General features: G+C 42.4%; 1 protein-coding gene across 2 annotated transcripts in view; it reads right to left on the bottom strand.

Annotated features, from left to right (window-relative positions):
- Ubap2 (ubiquitin associated protein 2) overlaps positions 1-22,205 on the bottom strand; it is an 86,431-nt gene extending 64,226 nt beyond the window's left edge. The window contains exon 1 of one of the 2 annotated variants that reach the window (XM_027403353.2): positions 22,067-22,205. The gene's annotated coding sequence lies outside the window, so the exon portion shown is untranslated. Of the gene's footprint in view, positions 1-5,047; positions 5,108-22,066 lie in introns of those variants that run through there. The other variant, XM_035439924.1, reaches the window with a different exon arrangement.
- Between the last annotated feature and the right edge of the window lie 576 nt (positions 22,206-22,781).

The following is a 22,781-nucleotide window of genomic DNA, read 5'->3' as shown; positions in this document are numbered from 1 at the left end:
TAGTATGCAAGAACTGTTTAGATTATTTCCCTAGCAGCTTTCCCTCTCCCTTGCCCCCCCCCTTCCTCTGTTCTCTTATCTTTGATGTGTGGTTCCATTATGCTGCCCATACTAACCACAAAACCTACTGTGTTGCTTTAGCCCCTGGTATAACTGACCACACTCTCCTGGCCTTCCTTTTATGGACTGCTTTCCTTTGGATTCTACAGAATCTACAATCAACTCAGATCTTATTTTAGCTATTCTGTTTCCAGACTTGTCTTCATAATCTTAAGTGTTTATGAGACCACAGGGATGGGGATGCAGCTCAGTTGGTAGACAGCTCATCTAGCACACAACCTGGGTTCAATCCCCAGCTCCCTATAAAACTGGATATAGTGACATACATATGTAATTCTAGGCCTGGGGAGGAAAAGACATCAGAAATTCAAGGTCATCCTCAGTTATAATGAGAGAACCAGGCCAGTCTAGGATAAAGGAGACCCTGAGAGACTGGGAAGGTAGCTCCGTGATCAGAGCACTTATTCTTCCAGAAGACAACATCCTGAATGCTGCTTACCAAGCATGGAAAGCTCAGAGACTACAAGGATCAGTGTCCCTATAATCTTAATTTACATGGTTCAGGCTATAGAGACACCATTGCAACAAATACTCCCAGGTTATCCTTTACTACATAAACTACAAGAAACTGTGATGCTTTGAATGAAAATGGTTCTCATTGAGTCTATGTTTGAATACTTGATTCCCAGTTAGTGGAACTTTGGGGAAGGATTAAGAGATGTAGTGCAGCCTTGTTAGAAAAGGTGTATCACAAGCCGGGCGTTGGTGGCACATGCCTTTAATCCCAGCACTCGAGAGGCAGAGGCAGGTGGATCTCTGTGAGTTCGAGGCCAGCCTGGTCTCAAGAGCAAGTGCCAGGTTAGGCTCCAAAGCTACACAGAGAAACCCTGTCTCAAAAAACCAAAAAAGAAAAGAAAAGGTGTATCACTGGGGGTGGGCTTTGAAGGCCCAGTATCTCTGCCTAGAACTCATGGAACAGATGTGTGATATCTCAGCTACTTTTCCAGAACCATGCTTGGTGCCTACTGCAATGCTCCCCACCATGGTGACAATGAACCACCACTGAAACTGTAAGCAAAAATTAATACTTTCTTTTCTAAGAGTTACCTTGCTGATGGTCTTTTCACAGCAATAGAAGAGTGACTAAGACATTAACCAAAACTCATTACACTACTTCAGACACTACAAATGAAATGTGTCAGTTAGAAAAGGCCACACATTTTCTTAAACAGACACCCTGATATTTACTTTCACAAGAGGTCCTGTACTAACTGGGTATGTTACTACACTGCTTTTTACATTATAACAGCAGATAACCAATTAACTAGAACATGCCAAATACCCCAACAGCTAGTTTAAACATTTTACCTTACTTCCAACTGTCTCTCAGCACTATGAATCACACTCCTTATCCTATCTTGTGCTTGACAACTTTCAGATTGTAAATTTGGTTGTTTCCATTATACAGAATAAGTTTGTTTTACCATAATTGTATTACTTTAAATTTTTATTTTACTATGGTTTTTGTGTGGAGGTCAGAGAGTCAGTGTTCCTTCTACAGTAGGATCCAGGAAACTGAACTCAGGTCTCAATTTGTGTAGCAAATCTTTTTACCCACTGAGGCATCCTGTTCTGCTTTAAAGATCTCAGTAGGAAGTCAGGTATTCCCAGTACTTAGGAGGTAGAGGCAAGAGGATTTCTCAGAGCTACACAAAACCCAAGAGAGGGGAATGGGGAGAGGGAGGGAGAGAGAGAAAAGAGAGAGACTGGCAGGACTGGGGATTGAACCTAAGGCCTCACAAATACAAAATAGGCACTCTACTTTTGACCTACAGCTCTGACTTTCCTTTTTTTTTTTTTTTTTTTTTCCCCCAGTTTTTTGAGACAGGGTTTCTCTGTGTAGCCCTGGCTGTCCTGGAACTCGAACGCAACAGAAATACACCTGCCTCTGCCTCCCAAGTGCTGGGATTAAAGGCATGAACCACCACCTGGCCCTCAACTCAGATTAACCTGCTTTTATTAATCTACATTCTGCCATGTGCCTTTTACCTTTCCTCAACACAATACAGACTCGATCCACGTCTCTCTCCTGCCTTGATTCGTCCCTCTGACTTCCTCTCTCTGACCAGAAGTCCTGCCTATTCTCTCTAGCCTAGCTATTGGCCATTTAGCTTTGTATTAAATCAACGAGAAGGTGCCTTAAGTAGAGACGCATCTCTACAGTGTAAATAAATATTCTACAACAATCTTGCTCTTTTTAGGAGGAATAGGATCCCCTGTATTCCAGGCTGGTCTCAAACTTACTTTGTAGGTAAGGATGGATTTGCATTTGTGGTTTTCTATCTCTACCTGAATGTAGAACAACAGTTGTGCTTCAGTATACCCTGCTTTATGTAGTGCTAGGGAATCATTCAGGGTTTCATGCATGCTGGCTCAGGATACTACCTACTGTGCTATATTATCCCCAGCCCCAACTTTTAAAAAATACTCTTCAGAAAAATAAAACATTCATTTATTTTATGTGTGCCATGTTGGAATTGTCATAGGAAAACTTGCAGGAGTCAGTTATCGCCTTGCATTAAATGGGTCCTGGTGACTTAACTTCGGTTGTGAGGTTTAGTAGCAAGTATCTTTAATTACTGAGTCATTTTGCTGGCCCCCAAATTTTTGCATTTTGAGAAAAATATTATTTTGAGTTCTAGGACAGGCTCCAACTACAGAGAAATTCTGTCTCAAAAAACAAAGGAAACAAATGAGCTCGTTGGGGACAAATCTAAGCTTTCATAATTAAGAAGTCTGTCTTGTTATTTTTTGGCTAGCAGTCAAGACAGTCTGACAAAAAAGCTAGCTACACAAGATAGCTTAGTAGGTAAGAGTGATTGCTGAGAACACCTGACAACCTAAGTTTAATAAGAGTGGAAGGAGAGAACCAATTGCCTAAAAATGTCCTCTGGTCTCCACATGTGAGCACTGGCCCACAATAATAAAATTTTAAATTAAAGAGAATTAGTGTTGGTAGTTGCGCTGGCCTTTAATCCCAGCACTTGAGAAGCAGAGATAGGTGGATAGCTAACTTCAAAACCAGCCTAGTCTCCAAATTGAGTTCCGGGACAGCCAGGACTACACAGAGAAACAATGTCTCAAAAAAAAAAAAAAAAAAAAAAAAAAAAAAGGAACAAAACTAAAATAAAAATTAGGGGCCAGCAATATGGCTAAAAAGACACTTGCTGCCAAGCCTAAAAACCTGGGTTCAATCCCTAGAACCTATAAGTAGAAGGAGAAAACCAACTACCACAATTTGTTTTTTAACCTCCATGTTTGCATCATGGCCCTGTGCCCCATAAGCACACAAACATTAACTGCATAATTTTAAAAATTAATTCAGGGCTGGAAAGATAGCTCAGAGATGAAGACCACAGACTGCTCCTGCATAGGACCCAAGTTCAGTTCCAAGCTACTTACAACTCCCTTAACTCCAATTACATCCAATGCCTCTGGTCTCTACGGCACTTGGTACTCACACTCACAAAGCCACACATTAAATAAATAAACGAATGAATGAATATCTTTTTTGAGTTAGGTCCTGCAGAGGCAGATGGATGAGTTCAACACCTGCCTAGTCTACACAGTGAATTGCAAACCAAAAAGGACTATATAATGAGACCCTATTACAAAAAACAAAAGACTCCTTCATTAAAAATAATTTCAGGCCCCGTAGTGTTGGCGCACGCCTTTGATCCCAGCACTTGGAAGGCAGAGGCAGGCAGATTTCTGTGAGTTGAAGACCAGCTTGGTCTATAGAGCTAGTTCCAGGACAGACTTCAAAGCCACAGGGAAACCCTGTCTCAAAAAAAAAAAACATCATCATCATCATTATTATTTAAGGACTGTAAAAATGGCACAGAAGTTAAAAGTGTTGGCTGATCTTCCAGAGGACCCAGATTCAATTTCCAACACACATGTGGCAGTCTGTAGCTATCTGTAACTTCAGTCCCAAAGGGTATGACACCCTCTTCTGGCTTCCCTGGGCATTGCAGGCACCAGGTGCACAGACATGCCTACAGGAAAAACATCTATATACACAAAATGTTTAAAAATAAACAATCTCCCCGGGCATTGGTGGTGCACGCCTTTAATCCCAGCACTTGGGAGGCAGAGGCAGGTGGATCTCTGTGAGTTCGAGGCCAGCCTGGTCTACAAGAGCTAGTACCAGGACAGCCTCCAAAGCCACAGGGAAACCCTGTCTCAAAAAACCAAAAAAATAAAAAATAAAAAAATAAACAATCTCACTAATTCACTGAGTATAAACAGTTAAATTTTGTTTGTTTGTTTGTTTTTGGAGACAGGTTGTTTCTCTGTGTAACAACCCCAGCTGTTCTGGAACTCACTTCATAGACCAGCTGGCCTTGAACTCACCCAGATCCACCTGCCTCTGCCTCCCACGTGCTTGAAACAAAGGTGTGCACCACCACTGCCTGGCTTAAACATTTAAATTTTTTATCTCCACTTAATCAGCAAGTAAAGCATCCTTAATGAAGATGTGATTATTTGATTTAAAAAGAAAAAAAAAATGGCCCCAGTTCAAGGAGCAAAATAGTATGTTCTGTTTTGAGGAATCGTTGCCTGACAGTCCTGACTGTCCTGGAGCTATAATTTTTACCAGGCTGGCCTTGAATTCAGAGAGCCTACTTCTGCCTTAAATAATAGGATCAAAGGCATGATCAACCAAACCCAGACAAAATAGTTGCTTTGTAAAGAACCACTCAATTTATAGCTTATAGTTTGTTTTTGGATTTCTTTCCCCTTATTTATTTATCGGAGATAGTCTTACAAACCTCAGGTCCAGCCCCAAACTCTTTATGTAGTTTATAATAACCTTGAATACTTGATCTGTCTCTTCCTCCCTAGTACTGGGATTGTGGGTGTGTGCCACCAGCACCAGCTGGTTTTTAAGTTAAAGATATATTTTTATGCGTGAGCACTTTACCTGCATGTATGTGTATTCACTTGTGTGCCTCGTACCCCAGGAGGAATGAAAAGTCATCAGATTTCCTGGAACTGAAGAATGGTTGTGAACTGTTACAAGGATGCTGGGAACTACTCTGCAAGAGCAGTAAGTGCTCTTAACTACTGAGGTGGCCCTCCAGCCCGGGTTTTTATTTTTTTTATTATTTTTTTTTTATTTTATTTTATTTTTGAGATAGGCACTTGCCTAGGCTGGCCCAGAACACAAACAATCCTCCTGTCTCAGCCTCCCAAGTGCTAGGATTATTGGTATATACCAGGACTCTTAGCTTTACATTGCTTCCATTATGTTTAAGTATTATTTGAAAAATGACATGTCCTTTTTTTTTCTGTTTTCCACAGGCATACACATACATGCATGCATGCATACATACAAATAATTAGATAAATTACACAGCTCAGTGGCAGAACACTTTTCTGGCATATGTGAAGTCCTGGGTACTATCCCTACTACAAAAGAAAACAGGCACACATGCACCTACAATTTTATGAAATTTAGCAAACAAAAATAGAGGTGGAAGAGGCTGGAGAGATGGCTCAGCTGTTAAGAGCACTCACTGCTCTTCCAGAGGTCCTGAGTTCAATTCCCAGCAACCACATGGTGGCTCACAATCATCTATAGTGAGATTTGGTGTCCTCTTCTGGCCTGCAGGCATATATGCGGGCAGAACACTGTATACATAATAAATAAATAAATGTTGTTTTGTTTTGTTTTGTTTTTAAATAGAGGTGGAGGGTGAAACAGCTCCAGCGGGAGTAAAAACACTCACCACAGAAGCCCAGTTCCTCCAACCCAGCTAAAAGCCATCTGTAATTCCAGCACTCTTACGCTGAGATGGGAGATGAAGACAGAATTAGCAGGAAGATCAAGGCCGGTAAGCCTGAAATACACAGCATGACAGAACAAGAGACTGTGTGTGCCTCAACAAAGTGGGAAGATAGGAATTAACTCCTACACACACACACACACACACACACACACACACACACACACAGCACTCACATCTTTCACTCCCACCCCCCATATATACTACAAAGAGAGCTGGGGAGGAAGGAAGAGAGGGAGGGAGGGAGGGAGGGAGGGAGGGAGGGATCACCAAAAACCCTTAAAATTGTATACTGCCTCTAAATTGAAAATGGAAGGAATGGAAACCAGATTAAAAAGAAACACCTTCAACTAGCACACCAAAATACATGGAGAAATTCTGTCTTCCTTTGGAAACAGAACCTTATGTAGTAAATAGAGCTGTGTCTGCAGCACACACCCAACTGCCAGGCATAGGAACTGCATTTACACTGTTTTCCATCAGCTCTACTACTCTGGAACAAGTTCCAAGAGAATTCTTAGAATAGAAACAGACAAGAGCAAGACTTCTAAAAATAATCTGTCAGGAACTGTTCCATATCTCAGGTTCTTGAGCTACAGAAAGCATGAGGTTACTCCAATATGCCCAGTGAAATTTCAAAACACAAATGAAAGACAGAAAATCAAACACCAAATGAAATTTCTATTCTTTTTACCTCACCTTATTCAAAGTAAACTAAAAACGTGATAGTGATAGATTTTAACTTAGAATTGTTGATACATTTTTAACTTCTTTAAAAGAAAATCAGAAATTTCCTCCATTACCTAAAGTACAAATAAATGGTCTACAGTTGTGACATAAGGAGAGTGTACATATATGGAAGTCAGGTCTACTTTAGGGAGTTAGGTTTCTAGGGGTCAAACTCAGGTCATCAGGTTTTGAAACAAGTGATTTTACCCACTGAGCCATCTTAATGATCCTAGAAAAAGTTTAAACTGATAATTATTTTCCTTTGCAAGTAAGGTACTTCAGACAAACAACTGTTTCCAAGAGATCCCAGCAGAGCAGATGATCCAGCTCAGTGACAGATTGCTTCCCTAGCATTTAAGAGGTCCTGGGTTCAATCCCTGCTGCTGGGGGGCAGGGAGGAGGAAGAAGGGAGATATGACTTCTCAGTTTAGAATGAACTGAGAATTGTTATAAGCTATCTGCCTCCTTGAGAACCTGCATACATATAGTGCACATATGTCCACTCAGGTACACACACACAAACACATAAAACATATAATCTTTAAAAGTTAACACACATGGAACTAGAAAGATTGCTAGGCAGTTAAGATGATGTACTGTTCTTTCAGAGGATCCAAATTCAATCCCTACATCTACATCTGGCAGCTGAGCTGCCTATTACTACAGCTCCAGGGGATCCAACATCTCTGGACTCCTTAGGCAAGCACATGTGCATTTGCGCTCATTTAAAAATAAAAACAAAATTATGTATATGGTACATTTGTTTGTATATTTTATCTGTACATGCCTGGCCAGAAGAGGACAGCAGACCCCTTGTAACTGGAATTAGAAATAGTTGTGAGCCACCATGTGGGAATCAAACCCCTGGAAGAACAGTCAGTGATCTACTTCCAACATTAAGGAGGTCAAATGAGGACTGCCACAAGTTCCACTCCACTTGTGAGTTCCAGGCCAGAGAGGAGTATACAGGGAGACCTCTCAAAAAAACAAGCAAGACGCCACCAAAAATGCTCAAAGAAAGGCCGGGAATATGCTTCCTTGTCCCACAAACATGACAATGTGAGTTCAAGCCCCAGGACTCACATAAAAGCCAAGCATGGTGGTGCACACCTGTAATTTCTAGGGCTGATGAGGTGGACCTAAGTATCTCCGGGACACGTGGTCAGCTAATCTAGCTGAACTGTCAAACTGGGTTCAGAGAAAGACTCATACAAAAATGAGGTAGAGAACTAAGGAAAACATCCAGAATCAACTTCTGGCCTCTATACACATTCACCCACAAAAAAGGACGAATGCTTTCAGAGAGAGTATTACTCAGTTCTGAGTCTCTTTCTTTGGAAAAGATGATCCCAAGTGTACACTCATCCCCCAACCTGGCCTCCTCCTATGAGGCAGCAACTGTTGACATCACCTGAATGCCTCATCCCTAATCCAAAATATCTAGTCTGGGCCAGAATTCCAACAAGATCCACAGCCTTTCAAATACCCAACAATTACTCCCTCTGTGTCGTTAACATTATTGAACTCTTGTGACCAGTTCTAGTTTATTACCTTCATTTAATATCCAATATGCATTTTTCCTTTTTCTATCAGAATCCATTATTCATAACCTTTTTCTGCCTGGGAAATTAACTTAGTAAAAAATCTCTACTGGTCCAGGACAGGCAACAAGAAGAAATCAGCACTGCCAATCTGGGAGAGAATATGGCAACGAGGGTGCCAAACATTCAATTATGAGCCCTAATTCCATGCAGCTCAACTGCTAGTGTTCACATGCCAGGAGCTGACCAAGCTGATACTTTTATTCTCCACAGCTGCAGAGGGCAGGGTCAGGCCTCTAGCAGCTGGTGGACAAGGATGAACTCCTACACCCACCCAGTGTTGTCAGTGGGGCTGTGCTTATAACCTGCTTGTGAAAAAAATGAGTGCTGGTGAACTCTTGAACATTAGAGGACATCAAATCTTATTTGGTACAGACAAATTGTATCCAGCTACCCACAGTCAAAAAAGGAAAAGTATTTCATTGCCTGTGGCTTTTTCCATACTTGTGTCCCATTCCTATCCAGCTTTCTCAGCTCTAAAGCCTCATCTTTTTTATTATTTTATTGCTCAAATCTTTCATAGTGCTAGGGATCAAATCCAGGACTTCATACATGCTTAGGCAACCATCTACCACTGAGCTACATACCCAGCCTTTAAATCCTCTTTTGCCCTTGAAAAGTCACTCATTACTCAAACTAATCTTTAACCCTAAGTTCTAACAGACTTGTCTACAAAACAAACAAACAAAAAGCCCATATACATACAGTGTTTCACAGGACCTATGATGTAGAAAGAGCCTTGGAAGTGTATTCACTCAGCTGTTTATTTGTTCTGAGACAGGGTCTCTCTTTGTAGCCCTGATTGGCCTACTACATATATCACACTGTCCTCAAACTTGTGGTGATCCTTCTGTTTCTTTGACAAAGGTCTAAGACAAAGTTAAAGAATATTCCTACAGCATGCATGAAGGACCATGAGGCCTGGATTCAAATCATAGCATACACATACCTACACACACCCACACACAAAACTTTATATTCACTCTAACAAGCACTTCTCAAATAATATCCAGACAGTATTATCATTAGGATATTATACTATGCTGGGCACACTGGTCTGTGCCTGAAATTACATCCTCCCTTGAAAAGATGAAATAGGATGAGTCCCAAGAATATGAGGTTAGCCTGAGCTACATATTAAGTTCCAGCCTGGGCTTGAGACCCTACCTTAAAAAATAAATAAACAAACAAAAAGCCATAGTGATTCATGTGTGGTAACTCCTTCCAGTAAGTCTTGAGACAAACTGTAGGATCACCACAAATTTGAGAACAGTCGGATATATGTTGTAGGCCAATCAAGGCTACAAAGAGAGATCCTGTCTCAGAACAAATAAACAGCTGAGTGAAATGTACTTCTCCAAGGCTCTTTCTGCACCATAGTGATGGCTATCCATAAATAAACTAAAATATAAGCCAGGCAGTGGTGGAGAACACCTTTAGTCCCAGCACTTGGGAAGGAGAGACAGATGGATCTCTATGAATTCAAGGCCAGCCTGATCTACAAAATGAATTCCAGGACAGCCAGGACTACCTACAGAGAAATCCTGTCTTGAGAAAATAAAATAAAAAATAAAAGTAAAATATGAAAGCAAAGTAGCATTACAATTATAGCGCCTTGGGGCTAGAGAGATGGCTCAGTGCTTAGAAGCACTTACTACTCTCTTCTAGACGACACTCAATTCCCAGCACATTAAGACACAGCTAATAGACAATCCTGCTTTAAAGGATCTGATACCCTCTTCTGACCTCTGCAGACAGCAACACACAGACACATCTCATAACTAAAATAAACCTTAAAATGTATAGCACTTCACTTACTCAGTTCAGCTAAGTATTAGTATTATTATGGATACTAAAGCAAACTTCAAAGGAATCCTAGCATTCAAGAAACTGAAGTAGAGCCGGGCGGTGGTGGCACATGCCTTTAATCCCAGCACTGGGAGGCAGAGGCGGATCTCTGAGTTCGAGACCAGCCTGGTCTACAAGAGCTAGTTCCAGGACAGCCTCCAAAACAATACAGAGAAACCCTGTCTCGAAGAAGAAAAAAAAACAAAAGAAACTGAAGTAGGAGATGGTAAGCTCCAGGCTCACCTGTGCTGTACACAGTTAGACCTATCTCAAGAAATAAAAAGCCAGGCCAGCAAGATGGATCAACAAGTAAAGACCACTGCCACCAAACCTGACAACTTCAGTTCAGTCAAGACCAGCCTGGTCTACTGAGAGAGTTCCAAGACAGCCTCCAAAGCTACAGAGAAACCCTGTCTCAAAAAAACAAAAAGAAAGAAAAGAAAAAACAACTCTCTACATAATGTGAGACGTGTCCAGATGGCATGAACAGTGCAGGCTGAGTGACAGTGTTTATAATGTCAGATCAGGATGAAGGTTGCAGACAGTTGTACAAAAACTCATAGAGCTCCCTACTGTTGGATAATGGAGTCTTCTTAAAGGAAAATTGAAATGCAGAATGAAGCATTAATTATATAAGAAAACTATTTGTTACTCTGTTTGAATTATGTGTATAGGAATCTTAAATATAAATGAACTTGATGTAATTGTTTCACATCATCTTCAGAAATGGATATATAATGATGGATTCTGGTGAAGACCAAAATTTCTTTTGTGTATTTACTTTCTATTAGAAAGCATCTCCACTGTAAATATGTATTTACATGTTTATTACAAAGACCCAGATGAAAAAAGAAAAGAAAAAAGAAAAAAACAACTCTTGTCTAGTTACATAGCCTTGGCTGGCTTGAATTCCCAATGTAAACCAGGTCAACCTTTAACTCACAGGATCCACCTGCCACCATTTCCAAGTACGGCCATTACAGAAAGGCTTGTGCCACCATGCTAGGCCCAAATTTTTTGGTTCCACCCTTTTACAATACAAATTCTTTCTAAAAGCAGTGGTGGCGGCCAGGTGGTGGTGGCGGTGGCACATGCCTTTGATCCCAGCACTTGGGAAGCAGAGGTTGGCAGATCTCTGTGAGTTCGAGACCAGCCTGGTCTGCAAGAGCTAGTTCCAGGATGGCCTCCAAAGTCACAGAGAAACCCTGTCTTGAACCCCCACTCTCCCATCCCCTGCAAAAAAGCAGTGTTGGCAAGCATGCTGATACATGCTGCCTTCAATCCCAGCATTATCAAGGAAGATGCAGAATGCCTCCATGAGTTAACACCAGCCTGGTCTATAGAGTAAGTTGCAGGATAGCCAGGACTATATAGAGACCCTGTCTCAGATAGATTAGACAGATAGATAAATAGATAGATAGATAGATAGATAGATAGATAGATAGATAGATAGATAGATGTAAAATAAATAAATGCAGTTTTTTACTTCCTTGGCAACAGAGTATTACAAACACTAATTTTAAGCCTACTAGTGGTGGCACACCCCTTTAATCCTAGCATTTGAGAGGCAGAGGCAAATGGATCTGAGTTCAAGGCCAGCCTGGTACACAGAATGAGTTCCAGGACAGCCAGGGCTACACAGAGAAACCCTGTCTCAAAAAAACCCAAACCAACAGTAATTTTTCTGACTCATCAGTTATTTTAACTGATGATTGAGAAAGGAAATAATTCCAAGTTTATTTGAAGGCAGACCTAAGAACTGCTTTCCTAACGTAAATTCATCATCACATCTTGCTTTCTTATCCTCGGGTGACTTCTCAAAGTAGCAGTACTTATGTCTACTTAACTTCGGGGCAGCACAAGATGGCTACTTTCCAAAACCAAAATTCCAAACCCAAGGACAATGCAATTCTTCAAATAGTTTTCCTGTCATGCATTTCTTAAACATCTTTACTGTTTTAAATCACTGATTCACAGACCTTTTTTAAAGTAGGAAGGGTATTTTTAACCGTATCATTATAGAGCCTTCAAGTCTTCAAACACTCAAAACTCCTTTGATTTTCACTAAGTTACAGAACGAATTCCTTGCTGATTTGGATAATTAAGCTATCTTCCCGCCCGGCAGTGGTGGTCCACACCTTTTCTTTTCTTTTCTTTCTTTCTTTGAGACAGGGTTTTTCCATGTAGCTTTGGAGGCTGTCCTGGAACTAGCTCTTGTAGACTAGACAGAGATCTGCCTGCCTTTGCCTCCTGAGTGTTAGGATTAAAGGGTGCTACACAATGTCCAGCTAGTGGGGAGCAATTTCAAGATAAAAGTATATTATCTCTAGATAGTACTACAAAGTTAGGATTTTTTCTTTCCTTTTCTTTTTTCTTTTGGTTCTTCAAGACAGGATTTCTCTATGCAGACCTGACTATCCTGGAACCCACTCTGTAGGTCAGGCTGGCCTAAAACTCAGAAATCCACCTGCCTCTGCCTCCCCAAAAATGTATAATTTTTTAAAAGAAAAATGCTTTTATTCTATTAGCATCCTTATTACTGTTTCACTGTCCCAAAACCAATTTTATTAAATGTCAAGTTACCTAAAGAATGTGCCAATCATGCAAGGCCGTGGTGGTGCACACCTTTAGTCCCAGCACTCGGAGGCAGAGGCAGGTGGTTCTCTGTGAGTTCCAGACCAGCCTGGTTTACAACAGCTAGTTCCAGGACAACCTCCAAAGCCACAGAGAAACCCTGTCTCAAAACAAAACAAAACAAAAAGAATGTGCCAATCAAGCAATGTGATCCATTTAAAAAATATCAACACACCTGCTACTTAAGTACCTACCAATGTCAGCTTTTACTAAAACACCAAAAACACAAAATCCCTTAAATAAGGAAATCTCTCACCACACTATTCATAAAAAGTATTCCTGATCTATTTCCCAGATGGTAATGTAGAAAGACCTGTTAAACTGTTATCTAGGTGCACATTAACCTCAAGAATGAAAGTTCAAAAAAATAGTTCCTCCCATTCACTACTGGAAACTGAATGCTCTGTTGCAAACAATGACTACTTCAGCTCTTTCCCTAAGGAATACAGTCATTGTCTCCATTCTTCTCTAGCCAGCTGCTTAACCTTCAGTCTGGTTTCCATCACTTTATCACTCCAACAAAAGAAATGCTACCCCCAGGTTACGATTCCTGTTTGCAGTCTTCCCTTTTGCTCTCCTGCATTTGTCCTTAAATACTCAACACTATTTCGTTTTCTTATTCCTGAAATATAAAATTCAAGACTTGAGTGTGTCCCCTTGACACAAATTGTGTGCTCTACTAGCATCAGTAATTACCTGGGAAAGTAAGGTAGCTTAGGGTAAAGCAAGTGCTGGGGCATGAATACGGCTTTGGCGGGTTAGAGCAACAGGATGTAAAGAGGGCTGGAGAGATGGCTCAGTGGTTAAGCGCACTGGTTGCTCTTCCAGAGGACCCAGGTTAAATTCCCAGCACCCACTGGTGGCTCACATCCATCTATGAGATCTGGTGCCCTCATCTGGTGTGCAGACATACATGCAGGCAGAATGTTGTATTCATAATAAATCTTTTTAAAAAGAAAGAAAAAGGAAGGAAGGAAGGAAGGAAGGGAAAAGAAAGGAAGAAGCCTGGGGATATAGCTCCTTTGAGAAAACACAGTGATCCTCAATGTATGTGCCCGACCACTTCATAGGATACATATAAACTGGCACAGGGCTTAGATATCAGTTCACCACACGGATCTCAAAAGCTACCAAAAATCAGAATGGAAAAACTTAAGGAAAAGTTCAACTCAAATGCTTCCACATAGAATAAATAAGATAGCAAAATAGATGTGTGAAGTCTGATGGAACTCTACACGGTTCAAAGACCCCACCTCTGCATCCCATTCCTAGTCCTTATCTAGTATCGAGACACAGCCTTCAACACTACAAAGGTGTTAGATTTCCTTTCCTTTGCTTGCTTACTTTGGTTTATCAGCTAGCACCTGGCTGTACTCCCAGATAGCAGTATTTCAGACAAGCAAAGTAGTAAAGTAGCATGATTAAGAGCACTAGTCCAGAAGTCAGACTTGAAATCTACTAATTTTGAGATTAGGAAACCTTGATCAAATACTGTTTCCTACGCCTGTGGGGAACCTAAAAAAGATAATGGACTTCTAATGCTTGGTTATCATAACTGGTAAAAATTGTAGGTTAATATATGCTGCTTGAAATTTTTGTTTATCTGTTCAATTTGCTCACCTCACAGTATCCCCAAAATTTTAGTGGGGGATGGTCAAAACATAAAGTCCACTTTAAATATGTAATTAAATGACTTTTAGTGTATTTTCTAAGCTTTGTAATTATCACAATCTAGCCAGCAAATAAAACCTGCCACTTCCTTCCCACTCCCAGCCAGACCAAGAGTACCTACCTTAGTTTGGGTACATCTCATTGTGCCAACTCTATCACATTACCATCTTTTGTGGGAGTAAAATAGTGAACCGCCACTTAACTAAGGCTTTTGATGTGCAATATCTGGCTTCTCCTATAAGTGTGCAGATATTTCCCAATCACTGTTTTGAAGAGGGGAACAGTACAAAGAACTGAATCTAAGGTCTAGGCAAGCACTCTTATCACTGGGTTGCAGCACCTCCATCCTTGTTATATGCCTTTACTGCCTCTCAAAATGAGATTGACACACATTAAAAAAATAAATAAATAAAATAAACCAAACTTATAAAGTAGGTATGGTGGGGCATGCCTTTTATCTGAGCACAGTAAGTTCAAGGCCAGTCTGGTGTATACAAGGAGAGTTACAGGCCAGCAATGGGGGACATAAGTAGATTTTCTGGGAGGGGGGAGGCACACTAGAAACACAGCTCAGCAGTTAAGAGTATGAGCTGCAGTTTCCAGCACACTTGTCAGGCAGCTCACAACTGCCTGTAACTCCAGCTGGCCTAAGGAAGGACAAAAATGAACAAGAGGTAACCTGTACATGGTCCAAATGCACACACAGAATACACTTATATAAGCAAACATACATTAAAAGTTCTTAAAATGTGGAAACAGCCAGATGGTTGTGGTCCACACCTTTGATTGATCCCAGCACTCAGGAGGCAGAGGCAGGTAGATCTCTGTGAGTTCCAAGCCAGCCTTATCTACAGAGTGAGTTCCAAGTTAGCCCTCTCTCAAAAAAACAAAACAAAATGTGGAATTTAATTTAGATATTACTGAAATGTGTATACACAATAGAAATTTAATATAGAAAGGTTCTAGTAAATACAAGTTAACAAATAACACCAAAAAGAAACAAGGTTTCCCCAAGGCATTTGGGAGGCAGAGGCAGGCAGACCCTCTGTGAGCTCCAGACCAGCCTGGTCTACAAGAGCTAGTTCCAGGACAGCCTCCAAAGCCACAGAGAAACCCTGTCTCGAAAACCTCCCCTCCCCCCAAAAGAAAGAAAGAAACAAGGTTTCAGCAACAAACAAAGAGAAACGGTTCTCAACCTTCCTAATGCCTCCACCCTTTCATACAGTTCCTCATGTTGTGGTTACCCCCAACCATAATTTTCATTGCGATTTCCTAACTGTAATTTTGCTGTTGTTATGAATCATAATGTAAATCTGTGTTTCCTGATGTTCTTAGGCATCCCCTGTGAAAGAGTCCTTCAACATCCACAAGAGTCCTCTGACTCAGGGGTTGAGAACCAAATGAAATCCACTTTTCAGAGGATTTGGAGCACTCCTGTGTCCCTGAACTTGAGAGATACAGGTAGGAGGAATGCCACAAGTGACACACCTGAACCTCCTGCCTTCACCTCTTGTCCTGAACTAGAGCAGTTCAGCCTGATCTACTGAGTTCCTGGGCAGCCTAGGCTACACAGAGATATCTGAAAAATCAGAAGGGGGGAACATATAGGGAAAAAAATTTGATGGTTCAGAATTGCTTGAAGGTCCTTTCTCTCTAATTCCACTTTCTTTGTACACACACCCTTTTATTTCTTTACCTCCTATACAAAAACACTCCAAATAGTCTGAACCTAATCTGAGAATATTGTTGGCCCCAGTATCATTGTGAAAGGTGCTGATATTGTAATTATCGTAACATACTGCTCCTTTAAGTTAACCATACTAAAACCCAATATATCTTTCAATCTCACAGACAGAAGCAGTATGCTTAGATGCCTAGATTATACGAGTCCATCATGTGCAATCTAAGGGGTAGCATTTTCATTGTAAAAGTTTTGGCAATGTTCAGTTATTAAACAAGAAAATAAGTAGGCTTCTGTTTTTTGGTTTGCTTTTTTGAAACAAAGCCTCACTATAGAGTCAAAGCAGGCTTGGAACTCAAAATGTAGGGGGGGCATCAGCAAATCTGTGATGATCCTCCTGCTGCAATCACAAACTGGGATTACAGGTGTGTGTCAGACCCAGCAAGGACACCTTTAAAATGGAACCTTTAAGACAGGTGTGGTGGCACTTGCCTTTAAACTCAGCCGCATTAAGGAGGCTGAGACAGGAGGATCACTATGAGCCTAAAACCAGCCTCAGCTATGACGTAAGTTCCATGTCAGCCAGAGCCATACAGCAAAACCCAGACTCAAAAAAAGAAAAAAGAAAAACAGAAATTTTCTCCTCTACAAATAATTTTTTAAAATATTCTTGAGGCTGGAAAGATTTGCAGCATTAAGAGGACTAACTGCTTTTGCAGAGCACCTAACATCCAATTCTCAGTACATACATGGTGACTCATACATAACCAACTCCAATTCCACTGGATCCAATGACTCTTCTGGCCTCCATGGGCACCAGGCACACACCTGTTGTACATTCAGGCAAAACATTCATACACATAAAACAAAACAAAAAAAAACTTTAAAAGAAAAAAATTAATTTTTTAGCCTTAGAAACAATAATGTAGGCCAGAATCCCACCACTCGAGAGGCAGAGGCAGGTAGTCCATCTCTGAGTTCAAGGCCACCATGGTCTACAAAGCAAGTTCCAGGACAGCCTCCAAAGCCACAGAGAAACCCTCTCACGAAAAACAAAAACAAACAAAAAAAAAAGAAGGCTGGAGATGGCTCAGTGGTTAAGAGCAGTAGCTGCTCTTCCAGAGGACCCAGGTTCTATTCCCAGCACCCGAATGGCAGCTCACACCTGTCTGTAACTCCAGATCCAGGAGATCTGGTATCCTTACACCAATGCACATAAAATAAAGTTAAATAAAGTATTTTAAAAAGAAAGAAAGAGAGAGAGAAAGAATAATGTAGAGTTGGAGAGATGGTTCAGAGATTAAGAGCACTGACTGCTCTTCCAGAGGACCTAAGTTCAATTCCCAGCACCCACATGGCATCTTAAAACTGTAAATCTAGTACCAAGAGATCCCACACCCTCACACAGACACACATGCAGGCAAAAACACAAATGCACATAAAATAAAAAAATAAAAAAAGAACAATAAGGTATGTTCTAGTAAGTTTTAATGTCCAAATTGGAGGGGGAAAAAAAAAAAAAACACTTTTTCTCTCAGTACTGAAGACTGGGCCTTGATGCTTGAGCAAGAAGCTCTCCATACTCAACCACACCCACACCTCCACATTCCTAACGACGTTTTAAAAGAAACATAATTATTTTATTCATGTGTGTGTGCATGAATAAACAGGAACCCAGTGTCATTCTCCCATGGGATTCCAGGGATCAAACTCAACGCATCAGACTTGGAAGAGCTTTTAACCTAAGCTACCTCTCCAGCCCTCTTAACACTTTTTTTTTTTTTTTTTTAAATCAGTGGTTATCCTGGGACTATGTAGACTAGGCTGGCCTGATCTCAGAGATGACCTGACCTCACAGAGATGGCCTGCCTCTGCCTACAAGTGTGCTGGGATTAAAACCATGCGCCATCACACCCAGCCCCCTAACAACTTTTAAAACGAGAATATTGCCTAGTCTTAACCAAGGGACTTCACTGCTCAACACAGCCCTGTTCCAGGCCTTAATTCCAAATACTTAACTGGGTACCAACTTAAACTCAAGTCAGTCCACAAGCAACTGTGTCCCACAGCCAAAAATTCATAAAACCTGGTCTCCAATGCCCCATATCAAAGAATTTCTCAAGCATCCCTGTGGAGCACACCTGTAAGAGGTAAAGGTGGAGGCAGAGAAAGCAGTTCAAGCTTATTCTTGGCTACCCATCAAATTCAAAGCTAACCTGGCCTACTTGTAGGCCCTGAATTTAAAAAGACAAATTTTTCAACAAATTTCCTTTCATTAAGAAGTACAGGGAGTTGAAGGTATAGCTCATTTGCAGAGTATATCCTCAACCCTGGGTTCAATCACCAAGCACCCCCATCACTCCCCCAAAAAAAGGTTAACTTTGGAAGAAAACAATGCCAAAGAAGACAAAACTTATTTTTGAAAAAGGCAAAAAAACAACACAAACATAGGCCTTACACATTCTTATTGTGGGAACTCGGAACTGATAAATTTGGTTTGACTTTGTAAAGAGAAAGATGAAAGATGGATTTCTCAGTCAAAACTTGCAAAACTCTACCACAGGCTTTTGGTGGCATTTCCTAAACAAAATCTTCCTTTGACTTCCTCCAAGTTCATCTCCATTTTGCAAACAGCAACAAAACAGCTGCAAAACTATCAGAAGCAGAGCATGGAAGCAAAGACCTGGAATCCCAGCACTTGGGAGTCTGGAGAAAAGGACTGCAACAACTTGAGGCTACACCCTGGGTTGGAAACCAGCCTGGCTAGAGTCTCAAACAAACATGAACACATCAAGGCTGCATTCCAGGTGACTATCTCTGAATTTCAGGCCAGTAGGAGCTATGTAGTGAGGCCACCTCAAACAAACAAAAACAATGTCAAGGCTAACATTTCAAAGTAAAATCACTTTAGACCATGTCTACATTGCAAGACAGGATTATACTTTCTAAATGCATTTTATATTCTTAAAGGGTAAACATCAAAACCTAAAACCAAGCCAGGTATTGGTGGCGCTCACCTTTAGTCCCAGCACTCGGGAGGCAGAGGCAGGCGGATCTCTGTGAGTTCGAGACCAGCCTGGTCTCCAGAGTGAGTGCCAGGATAGGCTCCAAAGCTACACAGAGAAACCCTGTCTCGAAAAACAAACAAAAAACAAAAAAACAAAACCTAAAACCAGGCATGTGCCTGTAATCCCAGCCCTCAAGAGACTGGGGCAGATCGACTTTGGGTTTGAGGCCAGCTTGGCTGCCCAAACTTCATCTCAAAAAATAAATTAATAAAAAGTTCATTAATTAAAATAAACTCATTCTTGTAACCATGTTCTTCCACCATTTCTCCCAAAATAATAAAGCTCCTATACTTCAAAGTAGTAAGAGAGACCCCTGAAGAGCACTTCATATGACTATGGCTAGCCCAATACACATTTAAAGAGAGACCAGAGGAAACCAGAGCAGCAGGAAACAGGCCGGAGAAGCAATTACCACAATCCTTTCTCATGGCCTCATTCTCTTCCACGCTACTACTTCCACCCTATGTCAAACAAAACAATCTCCCTTTCTGTGAAATGTTTAGTTTTTGAAGGTCAGAGGCAGCAAGGAAGCAAGGGAGGGGGTAGGTCAGCAGTGTGAGAAAAATACAGGTCAGGCCCTAGGGGTGAGGGGAGAGGTCTCTTACAGAACATGAATGAGCCCAAAGTAGGAAAACTGAGCAAGACATGAAGTCAGCAAGCAGAAGATTGGAATGGGAAACTAAACACCTTTGTTCTGTAAGCCAAATCTTCATAGCAACTGAAAAACAGGCCTAGCCAAGAGGCCCTGAAGGCAAGCAAGATACAATGGATCATCTCCAAAGAGTGGATTTATTTATTCTTTCCTAAAATAGGTGGAGACCATACCAAAGAACTAGTCCAATGTCTAAACTACACTACAGAATTTAGGTGTTGGGCGTAAGCCTTTAATCCCAGCACTCGGGAGGCAGAGGTAGGCAGATCTCTGTGAGTTCGAGGCCAGCCTTTCCAGAGCGAGTGCCAGGATAGGCTCCAAAGCTACACAGAGAAACCCTGTCTCGAAAAACCAAAAAAAAAAAAAAAAAAAAAAAAAAGAACAGGCACCAGGAAGCTGTGGCACACACCTATAATCAGAGCACTCTGGAGGCAGAGGCAGGTAGATCTCTGTGAGTCCAAGGCCACCCTGATCTACAGAGCGAGATGTGGGACAGCCAAGGCTACAGAGTAACCCTGTCTCAAAACAAAGGACGAATTTACAAATAGTTAACTCAGAGGGAGTGCTGTACCAAGCCGGGAGGTGGCAGTTTAATCCCAGCCATTAAAGAAGGCAGAGGCAGGTGGATCTCTGTTGAGTTCCAGGCCAGCCTGATCTACAGACTGAGTTCCAGGACAGTTTCACAGAGAAGTCCCGTCTCAACCCTCCCCCGCCGACACACACACAAAAAGTTTTACTAATAGAAGAGACATGTATAGCCAGGCGTTGGTGGCGCACGCCTTTAATAGCAGCACTCGGGAGGCAGAGGCAGGCGGATCTCTGTGAGTTCGAGACCAGCCTGGTCTACAAGAGCTAGTTCCAGGACAGCCTCCAAAGCCACAGAGAAACCCTGTCTCGAAAAACCAAAAAAAAAAAAAAAAAAAGAGAGAGAGAGAGAGAGAGAGACATGTAAAAAGACAATTCACTTAAAGGAAAAAAAAAGTTCGCCGGATGTCGGGGAGATGGTTACAGGACTTTTAATTCCAGCACTCAAGAGGTAGAGGCAGGCGGATCTCTGAATTTGAGGTCAGCCTAGTCTATAGAGTTCCAGTCTAGGCTCCAAAGCTACACAGAGAAACCTTGTCTCGAAAACCAAAAATAAAATAAACAGGCACAGTAGTGATTGCCTGTAATCCAAGCATCTTGAGATCCCACCATAGAAAAACTGAGGCAAGGGGATCTTGAGATGGAAGCCAGCCTTGGCTAAATAGTGCAACGCTCTACTCCAAAAAGACCCAAAAAGGCCATGCTCTTCAAATAAAAGATGATCTCTGGGTACCTAATGGAGAGACCTTGACACAAGTGCTGGGGAAAGTCAAAATGTAGGCAAATGTGCACCCTGAAAATAAAGTAGAAAGGTGTAGAGGTGGTAGTAAACTACAGGGTTATGTTAAAGCAGGAAACAGCAGGAATGATGCGAAGACCAACTCCAAGAGAAAACAGTCCTGAGTGATGACAATTGACATGCCTGGGCAACGAAACTTACAATTCAGGAGGAAAGTAAGAGAACAGAATAGCACAGTGATCCGGTGCTAAAGAAAACGGAGTTGGAATGCACCAGGCTAAAGAATTATGATTTGAATTCTAACAGCACGCTTTACAGTTTACAAAGCACTTTCAACTTACGTTAAAGAAAAGAATAAACTGTGGCACAACCAAACTACAAGAACAGGGCATGAGGAAGGAAACTTGGGTTTCAACTAACGCCAAAGCCCTCCGGATTGAAAAGAAGTAAAATTGAACTATGTCTTCAGGTTACGTAGAGAAAGACTGGAGCGCAGAAGTTGGGCTTTACGACCAGTCCCAGGACCGGAGCCAGACGGCAAAGCGGAAAGGTGGTCAGAATGAGGGCGACAGCGTGGCGGGGGAGCTCCAGCCTACACACAGGGACCGAGGTGGGAGAGAAAAACCACACCCTCCAGGACAGAAACCCGGAGGGGGGGGAAGGGAAGGCGCCCCCTGGGGCTGGGTGGGGCCCGGCCAACTAGGATGGGGGGGAGCAGGAAGCCCAGGGCAACCTAAGCAAGAGAGGAAGGAGGGTGCCCAGGCCTGGACACACTTAAGGAAACAAGAAACCAGCGAGGGAAGCTCGGCCGGGTCCACCCGGGCAGACCCTGGGGCATCCCAAAGGGTGTTGGGAGTTCAGAAGACGTTAGCCCAGGTCTAGAAAGCACACACTGCAGGTTTCACGGCCCTGGAAGAGCGACCAAAGGGGATAGGATGACAATTACCGCTGCTGCTCTCGTTGGACTCGGGACGCGCCGCTGCCGCCGCCGCTCGTTACCTGCCAATGTGCCTCTTACAAAGCGGCGGCGGCGGCAGAGGCGGCCCTGCCCGTCACGTGATGCCTACGTCACGGGGGAGGGAGGAGCCAATACTTGAAGTTTGAGTAGGTCTACCCAGCTGGTGAGTACTGCTCTGGCAGCTTGGAGAGATGGACTATGTGGAGGCAGTAGGGATGCTGGCATTGCTCGTGGTTGGAGTTTCAGGGTCGTTTTATCCGCTAACTACAGGGAACCCACTAATGGAGCGTGCTGTCGCGCTGTGATGACGTCAGAGAACTGCAAGTTACTTGCATGCGGCCGCCTCTGCCATCACGTGACATGGCCCAACCACTCAAAGCGAGCCTAGCCTCTAGACATCGCGGGAGTGGACTACAACTCCCAGCGTGCTGCGCGGCAAAACCTCTGCGTAAGGCCGCCTTTTCCCGTAGATGCAACTCCAGACTCTGGCTACTATAAGTATTGTAGGGCTAGCTTCCGGGCTAGTACCCGTGGGTACCACCTGCCAAGCGAACCAGCGTGGTTCCTGCTGGGAGGTGTAGTTCTGGCGGAGAGTGGGTCCAGCTACCACGTTGCGGGACTGGCGCTCCGCCCTGCTCTCTGCGCGGGAAATCGCCAACGGCCAGCCGCTTAGTCGAGATACCGAGAACGTCCTCCGGCTGAT

This window comes from Cricetulus griseus, chromosome 2 (genome assembly GCF_003668045.3).
Source record: "Cricetulus griseus strain 17A/GY chromosome 2, alternate assembly CriGri-PICRH-1.0, whole genome shotgun sequence".
Classification (NCBI taxonomy): Eukaryota; Metazoa; Chordata; class Mammalia; order Rodentia; family Cricetidae; genus Cricetulus; species Cricetulus griseus.
The sequence above is the reverse complement of the archived record's forward strand: the minus strand, read 5'-3'. Positions and strand labels throughout refer to the sequence as shown.